General features: G+C 43.1%; 1 long non-coding RNA gene across 1 annotated transcript in view; it reads right to left on the bottom strand.

The window, feature by feature from the left end:
* Positions 1-14,108, bottom strand: part of LOC139062765 (uncharacterized) — a 33,750-nt gene extending 19,642 nt beyond the window's left edge. The window contains exon 1 of the long non-coding RNA XR_011516312.1: positions 10,750-14,108. This is a non-coding gene — a long non-coding RNA (uncharacterized lncRNA). The remainder of the gene's footprint in view (positions 1-10,749) is intronic.
* Between the last annotated feature and the right edge of the window lie 359 nt (positions 14,109-14,467).

Below are 14,467 nucleotides of genomic sequence, written 5' to 3'. Positions count from 1 at the left end.
CTTTTTTACATAGTCTGGCCGGTCCTGCTACTCTGGAGCGACTTATATAACAAAATATGTAGGCTACATTGTGCTGCTGCGGGCCGGTTCCAGCCCAGGAATGAGCTCTCCTCGCCCGTGGGGAGGGTTTGAATCACCGCCATCCTCTGCTGGAGACCGTGGCGCGCTGCTGCGCCCACGTTGTTTATTCTGTTATAGTTACTGGTGCTTGTCTTGCAATGTGAAATGCTTGGTCTCAGATTTTGTAAGAAAAATAATAAAATGTCCCCCCAAAATATGACTTATATGTTTTTTTTCTTCTTCATTATACATTTAATGGCTGGTGCGACTCAGGAGTGACTTATAGTCCGGAAAATACGGTACTGAAAACTTGCTCAAAGCAAAATATATTTTCATTACGGAAATAAATTATAAACTTACCGACTTAATACTTTTTTAATCAAGGTACTTTTCACAAAAAAGCGCCGCAAACCTCCACCTAAACTTCGTGTGAGCTTCAGGTCAATGGGTGTTCCACAGTTAGCTCCGGTTGGGTTGAAGCTAGGTAGCTACATCCGTTAGCTTAGCTCCCACCTCCGCGTTAGCTTTGGGTTAGCCATGGTTAGCTTCAGGTTAGCTTGTAGCTAGTTCGACCGGGTGTTGTCAGTTGATCCCAGCCTTACAGCCCCACCCTCAGCTCCTCCTCTCTTCCCTTTTATGGAATTGTCTGGGCTTGACGGAACCTGTAACACGGTCAAAATGGCGGTGGTGGCCACCTCCCATTTTAACTAAAAAACTTGTTATTGGAGTCTATGGAAACCCATTGTCCATGCATTAACGTTGATGCTTCTGAGTCAGAGATACGCTGGGCTGACCACTGGGGAGAACCGGGTAGAACACAGGTCTCCCGAGAGCTCCACAAGCCGGCAGCCACGCAACAGACAGGCGTCGCTGCAGTCAGAGATGCGCCGAGTGCATTTAGTGACAACCACAGCCTTAAGACATGTGTTTAAAATGCCCAAGTCCATACTAATGAGAGCACCATATGAGCACCTGTGTGTGAACATGCACTTGTATATGTAAGGTTTCTCTATAGGAGCATCCAATAGAGAGTGTGACGGGCCACAGACCCAGGGACCCCAGGGAGACTGTAACCAGAAAAGCCCCAGCCCCCTCTCGAGAGGTGCAGAGGATTGTCCTGGGGGGTCACAACCAGCAGCCGTCAGAGTGCTAGGAGATATCAACGGCAAGCCCACAGGCCTGCCCGCAGCCTCCTACCCCCAAGGTGGCCGAGCCTGGAACCCAGCAAACCAGAACCCAGCGACCCGGAACCCAGGGGCGACCAGCACCGCCGAGGACCCAACAAAGCCCAGGGACTGAGATCCCACCAGGCAGCCACGGGGATTGATCAGGCAGACTCCAGAAATCTTAAACCCCATGACCCAGGAGCCGCGAACACTCAGGCAGACCAAGGCACCACTCTCCACACCAAATGTGGCAGGGGGAGGGTAGGCGAAGGTGTATAGTAGCACAAGAAGTCAAGGAGAAGACTGCCCTTTGTCACCGATTCTGTTCATAACCTTTATGGCGGATCAGGTCCCTGCTTTTTGCAGATGATGTGGTCCTGTTTGCTTCATCAGAACTTGATCTCCAACTTTCGCTGGAGCGGTTCACAGCCGAGTGTGAAGCAGCTGGGATGAGAATCAGCTACAACTCTCATCTGTGGTCACCAGCTTTGGGTAGTGACTGTAAGAATGAGATCGTGGATACAAGCAGCTAAAATTAGTTTTCTCTGCAGGGTGTCTGGGCTCTCCTTTAGAGATAGGAGGGGCTCGGAGTAGATTTGCTGCTCCTCCACATCGTGAGGGACCAGTTGAGGTTGCTCGTGCATATAGGATACCTCCTGGATGCCTCCCTGGTGAGGTTTTCCAGACATGTCAAACTGGAAGGAGACCTAAAAGAATGCCCAGGACACGCTGGAGGGTCTATGTCTCTCAGCTGGTCAGGGAACGCCTTGGGATTTTCCCGGAGGAGCTGGCCCAAGTGGCTGGGGAGAGGGAAGTCTGGGCCTCTTCTTAGGCTGCTGCCCCTGTGACTCGACCCTGAATAAGCAGAGGAAAATGGATGGACGTTTCTATAAATCTGACTACTGGAGGAAAACACTGCTCACGGCTATACCTTCAGCATCAGTACAGGGCAGCATTCCTTCTACCTGTAGAATTGACATAATAAAGCTGTAATGAATGCAAATGGCTCACAGGTAAAGGGGGTTAAAGCTATGCAAAGAGAAAGACAACCCTAAAATTAAATATGGCTGCACATTTAGATTGTGATAGAAATCATTTTCCCAGATGGTGAAGCTAGATCTGACTTTTTTTTCTTTCACAAATATGTGAATGTGGCAGGGAGTTCAAACAATTTCTGTCTGTGTACTCAGCTGTCTCCTTGTTCATATAGGGACTGCTTACAGTTCGAAAGATAACAAAACATGAAGAAAACATTTAGAGAATTGAACTTATGGCATTTTTTGAGTCGCAAAATACTGCAGAAAATTTTCCTTCTAACTTCAGACAAAACTCAGTAATAACTTGTTGCCCTTTTATCACAATTAACATTAAAAAAACTCATTGTTCCAAACATAAATAGATTATGTGGACAGAACACATTTTACTGCTGCCAATGATGATTTATTAAGCTATAATTAAGAAACCTTCAACTCAGATTCATCAGGGCTTGTTAACTACAAATGGGAAAGAAACCATATGTGGTCATTGTATTTAAAGGGCAACTAGGCAGTTTTGGCTTGCTTTTTGCACCCCCTAGCATCTGTTTGTAGAACTGAAAGCAAAACCTGTCTGCTCGCTGTTCGTCTTTTTCACACCTTAATCTAACAGATAAAATGTTTCAGCCTTCATTAGTGTCTACAGAAGTGATTCATCACTTAATTAAACACATCAGCTGTGTTCATGATCTAAAACATGCAGGAAACATGCTGGAACCAGACTGCAGCGCCAGGTATGTCAGCTCAACAGACCAGATCTAACCCTGCTGAAATTTGCATACCTCGTCACCACAACCGCAAATTGCAGAAGTAAAGGATTAAAAATATGAGTGATGATTCAGAATGTGAACACGTTTCCAATCCATGTTTGTGAATCCAAATTTTGTTTTTTACTGGAAATATTTATGTTTTTGATGTATGAGACGAATGTTTTAGTGAGCATTTTTATTATCTTTTGTTTTGGTGAAACTATTTTGCTGCTGCTTTAAAAAAAAGTACCTTTATATAAAACATGTCATAAAACATAATTCCTTTTGTTTATCTCCCCCTAATCCATCATTTTGTAAGGTAGCACACAGATAAGAAACATGTCAATAGTACTAAATTGTTAAAAAGCTACCTCGTTCACACCTTCCTTCAAAAGGACATGCAAATCTCTGCAGACATGCATTTTTCGGCACACCACCGGCACTCTGAAGTTGCAAGTGGAATATTCTGGCCACAGGGAGCGATAGGGGCTGGGTGGCCTCTCATTTACCTTGTAAAGAGTCATTTTAGCACACACTGGCTCGAGAAAATGAATAAAAATATTAAAGCATTGCAAAGTATCCATTTAAGCTTGATTTTGTGCTTGAAAGAAAAGTCACCTGTGGTTAGCTGTGGTTAGCTGTGGCTACCATGGCGTATGAATGAATGAATGAATGGTTTCATCAGGCATTTCATTAACTTTGTCAGAAGGGAGTATCAGGTCAAAATTTGTTTAAATGATAGTGCTGTGTGCAGCTGGCCTTACAGGGTTAGGGTTAGGAGGGTATTCTGGATTACAACAAGTTTAATGAGACAATAATTAGAGCTGATTAATAAAAGCATGAATGGTTGTCCTGGTTGCAGTAAAGTTTATGGTGTAATAAATACTGTATTCAGACATTAACCACAGCAGAAATAAACACTTTTCAACATGACAGTGGATTCATTTCTATTTATCTGATTTTTAGGAACCAATTGGGGAGTGAGACTCTGGCCCTTACACACTCCATACTTTTTGAATAATTGATAAAGACTTATTTTTAGATAAAACTAAATTTGGAACATCACACACAATGAAGGAGCCACTGATTTCAGAGGAAAGAGAGGTTGTCACAGTGAATAAATCGAATTTGCCCACAGCAAGTAATGTCTAACCATTCAATTTGTCTTCATGAAGAACTTCTCTTTAGTCAACCCCATCTGTCTTACTGTTTAAAATAGCACAAGGCCAGAGCATTAGCGTGCATATTAACACACACACAGAGCTTTATTTCAAAAAGTGGTTTCATCATAAAATGACCAACAGGACCTACTAACAGGCCCTCGGTGGCAACATTTATTTAAATGGTTGCAATGTAGCCTGCATATAGGCACAGTAAATAAGTCAAAGGTTCTCTGATCAGCTCATCAGTGTTATTTTTTGATGACAACATAGCAATTGGTAATGTTAATATTATCTTTTGTTTAATGAAGATGCACATTTTGTGCTTCCGTTTACATTTATTTTATAACTTGATTGTACAGCAAGAAAAGAAATACTTTCTACTATTTACAGGTACACGCACTTTAGAGGTGTTAATAAAGCACCTGTTTGTTACAGTTGTGATTTGAGTTCAGTACACGTATAATATTGTTTTCTGCTAAATAAACCATGGCAGAAAACTTGCTGGGGTGAGTTTGTTCTTAAACATTTGCAATATTGCACACATTATTGAAAAATATACTTTGGTACTTAATTACTTGTGTATTTTCTTATTGTTGAATCAATGTCGAAGCAAATAAATCAATATTGAACCAAATCAAAATTGAATTGAATCGAAGCCTCAAGAATTTAAATCGAATTGAATTGTGAAATTCCCAACAATACCTAGCCCTAATATTTCCAGAGTTTTACAGAAAGGTATTCTTCAAACTGCTCCGTGTCTGCCACTAGATATCATCATCTCTCTATTTTTTTTGTTGGGGCAATGGTGGTGCTGTTGACGAATTTAAAGGAAGAGTGTCCTGACCAATCACAAGCTTGCGGTTTCCGTCTCGATTGACGGATGTTTATTAAAATGGGCTTGATTCCGTCCGTCGTTGCATGCCTGATGGAGAGCCCTCGCAATGACCGAAAATGGCATTGCGTGTCTCCGTACTGACGCAGAGGAAGGCTTTTTTGCATGCACACAAAAACAGAGCCGCTTGAGGTTTATCAAATCACATTTGAACAAGCCAGCTTCATTTTGAAATAAGGTGCTGTAGACTGATGAAAATAAAATTGAGTTATTTGGGCATAACAAGGGGCGTTATGCATGGAGAACAAAGAACACAGCATTCCAAGAAAAACACCTGCTACCTACAGTAAAACATGGTGGTGGATCCATCATGCTGTGGGCTGTGTGGCTAGTGCAGGGATTGGGAATCCGAAGATTGAGGGACGCATAGATTCCACTAATATCAGCAGATTCTGGAGACCACTGTCCAGAAATCTGTGACAAAGCTGAAGCTGCACCAGGGCTGGATCTTTCAACAAGACAGCAACCTGAAACACTGCTCAACATCTACTGAGGCATTCATGCAGAGGAACAAGTAGAACATTCTAGAACGGCCATCTCAGTCCCCAGACCTGAATATTATTGAAAATCTGTGGTGTGAGTAAAAGAGCACTGTCCATGCTCAAACCTGAATGAAGTAGAGATGTTTTATACAGAAGAATGGTCCCAATTACCTTCAACCAGGATCCAGACTCTCACTGGAAGCTCTAGGAAGTGTTCAGAGGCTGTTATTTCTGTAAAAGGAGGGTCTACTAAATATTGATGCAGTTTTTTTTAGGGTGTCTTCATTTATGAACATACCTAATTTTGTTTATGCAATTATTGCACTCGTTGTGCTGGGGGACACTGTAATGTTTTGTAAGGAATTTGTTTTAATAAATTGGAATTAATAATTAATGATGATGAAAGGCAAATGATTATAAATGGTGATTCAGCGTGATATCAAATGAGACAATGAATGAACTCTGATTAAACATGACCTTGTATGTTTTCTGAACTTAAGTAACTCAGAAAGGTGTAATTTCTGGGTTTTATAAAATAAATTTGGCTGTTTGTTGGAGGTAATTTAACAAGTTACCAAATAATTATCAACCACTGAAGCCATTGAATAGCCTATGCACCAGGATAGTGGACGTTGTTGGGGATCTGGTCTGCAAGCAAAGCGTGGACTTCTGATGTATCTGAAGGTCGTACAGACCCCCTCAGCATACACACGACTGGTCAAAAGAGGTGGCTTCTGGCAGATCGTATCACATCTGATGAGTGGGTAGTGGTTTGAGCAAATAATATTTGATCTAAAAAGGATGGGTCATATAAAATTATTCCACTGAAAAATCTGGTTGATTCCCCATAGGATGGTTATTTAGCAAGAGTGTGAGCTTTTCTGTAACTCGGAGCTCTGGTTGGAACTGGGGAAAAAAGGAAGTGATACCACTTTTAAGAAATGTTTGTTTATAAGCTTTGACCAACCAGATATGAGAAATTTGTATAGGTGTTTATCAAGAGTCCTCAAACACTCCCCTTCCTGAGATGCTTGGAAAGCTTATTTCATTTAATATAAGAAGTCAATCTATTAAACATTAATTTGTTAATATACTGATATTGTTATGTGAATTTAACTAATAACTCAGTATTACATTCTCAAGTAGACTCATTTAATGTATTTAAGGTCTGAAATAAGTCATGAAATGTATGTTCCATCCATCCATCCATTTTCATCCACTTATCTGGAGTGGGGTCACGGGGGCAGTAGCCTAAAGCCTGGTTTATGCTTCTCCGTCAGCTCCGCAAGGGACAGACACGCACGGATTGACGGAAGCGTTTTGCTCTTTTACTTCTCCGTCTCCTGGAGAGTGTTGCAAAGCAATTGCCCAGCAGGATAACAGAGGGTGTAGCGCTGTTCTGTGGTATCCTGTAATGTATCGGTCCAAGATAGTGTGTTTATATTGTGTTTTTTGTGTATATAAGAGACTTTAAACACGGACATATTTGTCTCTCATTCTCCTCCACCTCTTCATGTTCTCCCCACCTCTAAACCCACGTTTCCTGTCATTTCCGTCCACAAATAAAATGCTTGCTGCGCATCTTTTCACTCCTCCAGTCACGGGAGAATTAAACTTTCATATTTTTAGAGTTTTTTCGCGAGGTATTCTTCAAGCTTCTCCGTGTCTGCGCTAGTTATCCTCGGCTCTCTTTGCAATAACGGCGCTGTAAACAACAGCGGCATCCTGACCAATCACAAGCTTGCGTAATCCGTCTCGTTCGACAGATGTTTAAAAAAGTGGGCTCGACTCCGTACGTACTTGCGTGCCTGCCGGATCCCTACGCAAGGACGGATAATGGTGTTGCGTGTGCTCCGCACTGACGCAGACGGAGAAGCATGAATCAGGCTTTAGTCGAGAGACGCAGACTTCCCTCTCCCCAGCCACATGGGCCAGATCCCCCGGGGGAATCCCAAGGCATTCCGTGGCACGTGAGGGAGATAGTCCCTCCGCCTCCTGGTTGGACGTGCCTGGAAAACCTCACCAGGGTGCCATCCAGGAGGCATCCAGACCAGATGCCCGAGCCACCTTAACTGGCTCCTATCGGTGTGGAGGAGCAGCGAATCTACTCCAAGCCCCTTCCGGATGACCGAGCTTCTCACCCTATATCTAAGGGAGAGCCCAGCCACTCTGCAGAGAAAAACTCATTTTGCTCGCTTGTATTCGCAATCTCGTTCTTTCGGTCACTACCCAAAGCTCATGACCATAGGTGAGGGTAGGAACGTAGATCGACCGGTAAATCGAGAGCTTCGCTTTGTGACTCAGCTCTCTCTTCACTACGACAGACCAGTACAACGCCTGCATCACTGCAGATGCAGAACCAATTGCCTATCGATCTCACGCCACAGCTTTCCCTCACTCGTGAACAAGACCCCGAGATACTTAAACTCCTCCACTTGGGGCAGGACCTCATCCCTGACGTAGAGAAAGCATTCTACCCTTTTCCGAATCAAGACCATGGTCTCAGATTTAGAGGAGCTGATTCTCATCCCAGCTGCTTCACATTCGGCTGCAAACCGCTCCAGCGAAAACCGAAGATCACGTTCCGATGAAGCCAACAGGACCACATCATCTGCAAAAAGCAGAGACCTGATCCTCAGACCACCAAAACGGATGTCTTCAGCACCTTGGCTGCTCCTAGAAATCCTGTCCATAAAGGTTATGAACAGAATCGGTGACAAAGGGCAGCCTTGGTAGAGTCCAGCTCTCACTGGGAACAAGCTCAACTGATGGAAATGCAGAACGAAGCTCTGACGCCGGTCATACAGGGACCTAACAGCCCATATCAAAGGGCCTGGTACCCCACACTCCTGGAGTACCCCCCACAGGGCCCCCTGTGGGACGCTGTCAAACGCCAAATCCACAAAACACCAAATCCACAAAACACATGTAGATTGGTTTGGCAAATTCCCACTCACCCTCCAGGATCCCCCTAAGGGTATAGAGCTGGTCCAGTGTTCCACAGCCAGGATGAAAACCCTGAACTCCTGAATCTGAGGTTCGACAATCTGACGGACCCTCCTCTCCAGAACCCCTGAATAGACCTTACCAGGAAGCCTCAGGAGTGTGATCCCCCTGTAGTTGGAACACACCCTGCGGGCCCCCTTTTTAAATAGGGGGACCACCACCCCAGTTTGCCAGTCCAGTGACACATTCCCCAATGTCCACGCGATATTGCAGAACCCCGTCAGCCAACACAGCCCCACAACATCCAGAGCCTTAAGGAAATCCAGGCAGATCTCAGCCACCCCTGGAGCCTTGCACAGAGGAGCTTTTTAACCATCTCAGTGACCTCAGAACCAGAGATTTGGGAGCCCAACTCAAAGTCCCCAGACTCTGCTTCCTCAATGGAAGACGTGTCGGTGGGATTTAGAAGGTCTTCGATGTATTCTGGCCACCGATCCACAGCGTCCTGAGTAGAGGTCAGCAGCAAACCATCCCCACTATAAATAGTGTTGGTCGCACTGCCCCCCTTCAAAGACCTCCTCAATCCCACCAGCACATCTTCCAGTGAAGGAGCAGAGTCCGGGGACTTTAGGTTGGACTCTCCAATCTCTGGTGCTGAGGTCACTGAGGTGGTCAAAAATCTCCTCGATGGCAAGGCTCTGGGGGTGGATGAGATCTGCCAGGAGTTCCTTAAGGCTCTGGATGTTGTAGGGCTGTGTTGGCAGCAATATCGCATGGGCAGTTCCACTGGATTGGCAGAGTGGGGTGGTGGTCCCCCTATATAGCAGGATGTGTTCCAACTACAGGGTTTCACACTCCAGAGCCTCCCTAGTAAGGTCCTTTCTGGAGAGGAGTGTCTACCGGATTGTCGAACCTCGGATTCAGGAGGAGCAATGTGGATTTTGTCCTGGCTGTGGAACACTGGTCCTGCTCTATACCCTTAGGAGGGTCCTAGGGGGTGCGTGGGAGTTTGCCTAACCAATCTACATGTGTTTTGTGGAATTGGAGAACGCGTATGACCATGTCCCTCAGGGGTCCTTGTGGTGGGTTATTTAGGAGTATGGCATACTAAGCCATTTTATACCGGCTGTTAGGTCCCTGTGCCACAAAATGGAAAATTTTGGGATTTAGTTTAAGTTGCTTACTCTGAGTTTTTGAATCAGATTTCTGATTTTTTTTTTTTTTTGTCTGCTTTGGTGCTAAATACTGATAAGGTCATTGTAATGGGGGATTTTAATATTCATGTGGACATTGAAAAAGATAGCCTCAATGTAGTCTTTAGTAATATCTTAGACTCTATTGGTTTTACCCAAACAATACATAGCTCCACCCACTCCTGCCATCATACATTAGACCTTGTGCTGACTTATGGCATAGAGTGTGAGGAAATAATGATATTTCCACATAATCCAGTCCTCTCTGACCACTTTTTAATAACCTTTGAGTTTTTTATAACTGAGTTCTCGAGACATGAAAGTAAATTTCACTATAGTTGGTCTTACAACGCTGTTGCATCTTTTAAATCAACTGTTCCATCTTTAATGTCCTGAGCATCTCAGAGGAACGTAGCAGAGGGCAATATTTTCATTCCTAGCCCTTCAAAAATTTATGCTTTAGTTCATAATGTTATTTCTTCTTTATGTGTGGCATTAGATGATGTTGCCCCTTTAAACAAGAAGGTAATTAAGCACAGTAAGCTAGCTCCCTGGTTTAATTCTGATTTACGAACTTTAAAGCAAACTAGAAAATTGGACAGAAGATAGCGCACTGCACACCAGGAGTCCTACTTATCCTGAAAAAATAGTCTTGTGCTTTTTAAAAATAAGCTTCGACAAGCTAGAACTGCTTATTTTTCATCGCTAATTGAGGAGAATAAGAATAATCCAAAATTTCCTTTCAGTACAGTTGCTAAACTTACACAGAATCATAGCTCTGAACCATCTATTCCCTTAGCCCACAGCAGCAACGACTTTATGGGATTTTTCACGAGTAAAATTAATTCTATTAGTGTGATGGCCACATCCATGTCCACTCAATGGTGAACGTTAGTACACTCATGCACTTTTATGATTTCAGTTTGTACGTTTATATTTCTTTGGATTTATTGTTTAGACAGCTTAAATGCATTAGTTCTGATTGTAAGCGTGCACATTTAGTTAACTGTTGTATTTTATGCCTGTCATTTGTTCTATTTAAGTTAATTTATGTTTTCTCTTACCGGTGCTGAGAGGTTCTCCACTTCCTGCTTCCTGAGATGGGACAGGCAAACAGTGGTGACGGGGTTCTGTCAGCTAAATACAGGAGGAGCTGATGGGGCCGGGCCAAACCAATAGCTCCATGAAGAGGGGACTGAAGGATTTCCTTTAGTTTATTGTTTTGTCATTTGTTAATTTAAGTTTGAAGTTAAATAGTTGGGTTTATGGGTTAGGGTGTTTAGGTTTATTAACAATCTGACTGTACAGATTTGTGGTTTTAGCTTTAGTTAGTAAATGTTTGTCTAGTAATCCCTATTGTTTATATGGTCTGATCAGCCAGTGTGTATATATACCCTTGTGTGTCTTTGTTTGTTAGGTCGGTTATGGTTTCAGTCAGTCAGCATGTTAAGTTAGCAGTTTATTGAGTTTCAGTTTGTTTGTTTGACCTCTTTTATGAGCTTGAGCTATTTTTGTGAGGATATTTTAAAACAAAAAGGAAATTACAGAGTCTCTATTTTTGGAAATTTCCTGTGTTCCTCCACTCATTTGACTTGATCCCTCACATTAGAAACAAAATCATTAGCATCCTACCTAATGCGATTTCTTCTTCTTCAGTAAGTGAGGCAGCATCTGAGGTAAGTGTAGAACCTCATCTGTGTTTGAACTGTTTTGATCCAGTTGAGCTTTCAGAGTTATCAAAAATTTTAGCTTCATCTAAACCTTCCACTTGCATTTTAGATCCAATCCCAACCAAATTATTTAAAGATGTGTCAAAGTTGGGACAGTTTATGCAGTGCTCCTTTACTGTGCAGAAGTCGGTTTTGCTCTAATTATCAATTGCATGTCGTTTTGCTCCAATTATCAATTGCATGTTTTTATTTTCTGAGATGTTTGCTTGTTTATTTGCATGGATTTGTGTTTTCTTGTCATGAGCATGGAACAATAAAATTCTGATTGAGAGCAGCTGCGCAGCTCATAATCACGGACTGATACGGCTTGGGATTGGACAACTGGGGGATTGGGACTTGATATAAGGATGCTGACAGGTGTGCGAGAGGAGAGAGACACAGAGCAAAGCCACCACAGAGTAACCGGGCAGCAGCGGGACTCGCGTTCCTGGAACTACGTTGGGTTGCGGTACCGACACTTTCTATCTCCTGGGAGAGATCAGAGGACGCCGCGGGAGGACCCAGCCGTGACATCAGAATCATTCAACGCCCGCCAAACAGCTAAGTGAAGGAACATGAATTATTGTGACTATTTCCTGCGTGCCTGTGGATTCTGGTAGGGAAGTGAACACCCCCTGCGGTATTGTCTTGTGTTTTCTTCGCAGCGGCAGAACCGGAGCCAGGGAGAGAAGAGGAGCGGGGCAGTGGCCCACCCCGACTGATGACGAGTTGGAGCAGACGCAATTCGTGACGGAGCCCAGACGAGGTGGGGCTAGGCCCTAGCCTGGAGATTTCTATAAGCACCAGAGACTGGAGGACATCAGGGAGGCCTCTGCAGGAGAGTAAAGAGAACGCACCAGAGCTCCAGTTGGTGGGAGCAACTGTTTTTTTCTGAGCAGCAAAGACGGTTCTTTTTATATATTTTTTAACAGACTGTTTTAGAATAAAACTTTGGATCATACTTCGGTTTTAGTCTTTTAGCAGTGGAACTCTCACAAATGCTGGAATCAGGGAACCTGCTTGGTGACAGATGCATTTCCTTTGGTTACTGCCCCCATTCTAGATGTAATCAATCTATCCTTAGTAAATGGATACGTACCACAGGATTTTAAGGTTGCTGTAATCACCGTGAGTTTGGTTTAACCACCCAGTTTAGAGTTTGGACCTTTGGAGATCCTTATTTTGGTCCAGAACCCTGTAATCTGTGTCCAGTGGGAAAACCCTACATATTTGTACTTTTGTTTTAATTCCCCACAGGCAGAATTAAGCCTGGTTCATGCTTCTCCGTCTGCTCCGCAAGGGAAAGGCACGCACAGATTGACGGAAGCGTTTTGCTCTCATACTTCGTCTCCTGGAGAGTGTTGCAAAGCAATTGCCCGGCAGGAGGTCGTAGCGCTGTTCTGTGGTATCCTGTCATGTATGGGTCCAAGATAGTGTGTTTATATTGTGTTTTTAGTGTATATAAGAGACTTTTAACGCGGACATATTTGTCTCTCATTCTCCCACCTCTTCATGTGCTCCCCACCTTTAAACCCACGTTTCCTGTCATTTCCATCCACAAATAAAACACTTGCTGTGTATCTTTTCACTCCAGTCACGGGAATTAAACGTTCATATTTTTAGAGTTTTTTCGCGAGGTATTCTTCAAGCTTCTCCGTGTCTGCCGCTTGTTATCCTCAGCTCTCTTTATGTTTTTGAGGGCGCAATGCCAGCACTGTAAACAACAGCAGCTTCCTGACCAATCACAAGCTTGCGTTGTCCGTCTCAACTGACAAATGTTTAGAAAAGAGAGCTCGACTCTATACGTCCTTGTGGAAGTCTCCGGCAGGCACGCAAGGACGTTGCGTGTCTCCGCACTGACGCAGACGGAGAAGCATGAATCAGGCTTTAGTTTTATTATTCCCAACCTGTAGATGGAAATATTTGTTTGTTTGTTTTTGTAGTTGTAAATAAACCTGATCATCATTTTAACTTTTAAATCCCACGTTATTGTCCCTTTCTTTTTGCACACAAGCCAAACTCCCCAGGAAGGGGTAACACCACTCGCCTCACTCACATAAGTGACCAAAACAAATCAGCATGGAGACACTCCGTCTCCAACCACCTCTCAGGCAGCAGCCTGCACTCCCAAGTTCTACACGTCACCAGAACATAACCAACCAACACAATAAAAGCAGTGTTATACAAAATGGAAGGCCTGTAGTGTTTATTCTCTTACAGTAACAATTTATCAATTTTTTCGAGGAAATTATTAGAGATTTTTTGGTTTTTATTATTGCAATAGAAAATTAATCATTAGATTAATTGTATAAAGTCATTAGAATAGTTGACTATTCGATAAAATAATCGTCAGAATAATAGTTTTAAAAATAGTCGAATGGTACCCCCCGTGTGGTAATACTGTAGAATTTCAGATGTTAGCCCTGGAAGGTTTTAATTTCAGTCCAAGTACATGTCAGCCATGAGAATTCCTGCTGTGTCTTCGAGTGGGAGCTCACTGGAAGTGGAGGATGTGGGACCAGTGGGGGTGTTGTGAAGAATGGTGAGTCTTTTCAATGAGCTTCTTTTAGGTGTTTATTTATAAAAGACAAGATATTTCCATTTTAATCCAACGGGATGTCTTAAACAAAGAGTCTCATTGATATGTTTATTCCACCCATCATTTTCAGTTCATGTGTTCATTGTGTTTTGCCTTATTTTATCCTGCACTTGTATTTAAACCAAAAAGTTAATTAATGCATCAGAGATTGTGACTTGATGGCATTCTGTAATCCAAGATAAAGTCAATAAAACATATGTTTTGCATGCAGTGTTGAAGTTTATGGGTAATCCATTTATTCTCAAACTGCTCTGAGAGGAGAGGCATGACAATGCTAACGCATTTTCTCATCATAATTACATCAAAAATCCTCCTGTCTTCTTCACAGGAGCAACACTGCTCTCTCCACGAGAAACCCATATTTTACAGCTTTCTTTATAGCTCTATTTTAGGGGTGAACTTATAAAGAGTTCTGTGCTATAAGGGTCAAACACATTATTTTTCCATTATGAATGTTGCTGCTGCAGTGTTTTT

This window comes from Nothobranchius furzeri, chromosome 14, assembly GCF_043380555.1.
Source record: "Nothobranchius furzeri strain GRZ-AD chromosome 14, NfurGRZ-RIMD1, whole genome shotgun sequence".
In the NCBI taxonomy this organism is placed as follows: domain Eukaryota; kingdom Metazoa; phylum Chordata; class Actinopteri; order Cyprinodontiformes; family Nothobranchiidae; genus Nothobranchius; species Nothobranchius furzeri.
Note: the sequence above shows the minus strand (reverse complement) of the source record. Positions and strands in the feature narration are given on the sequence as shown.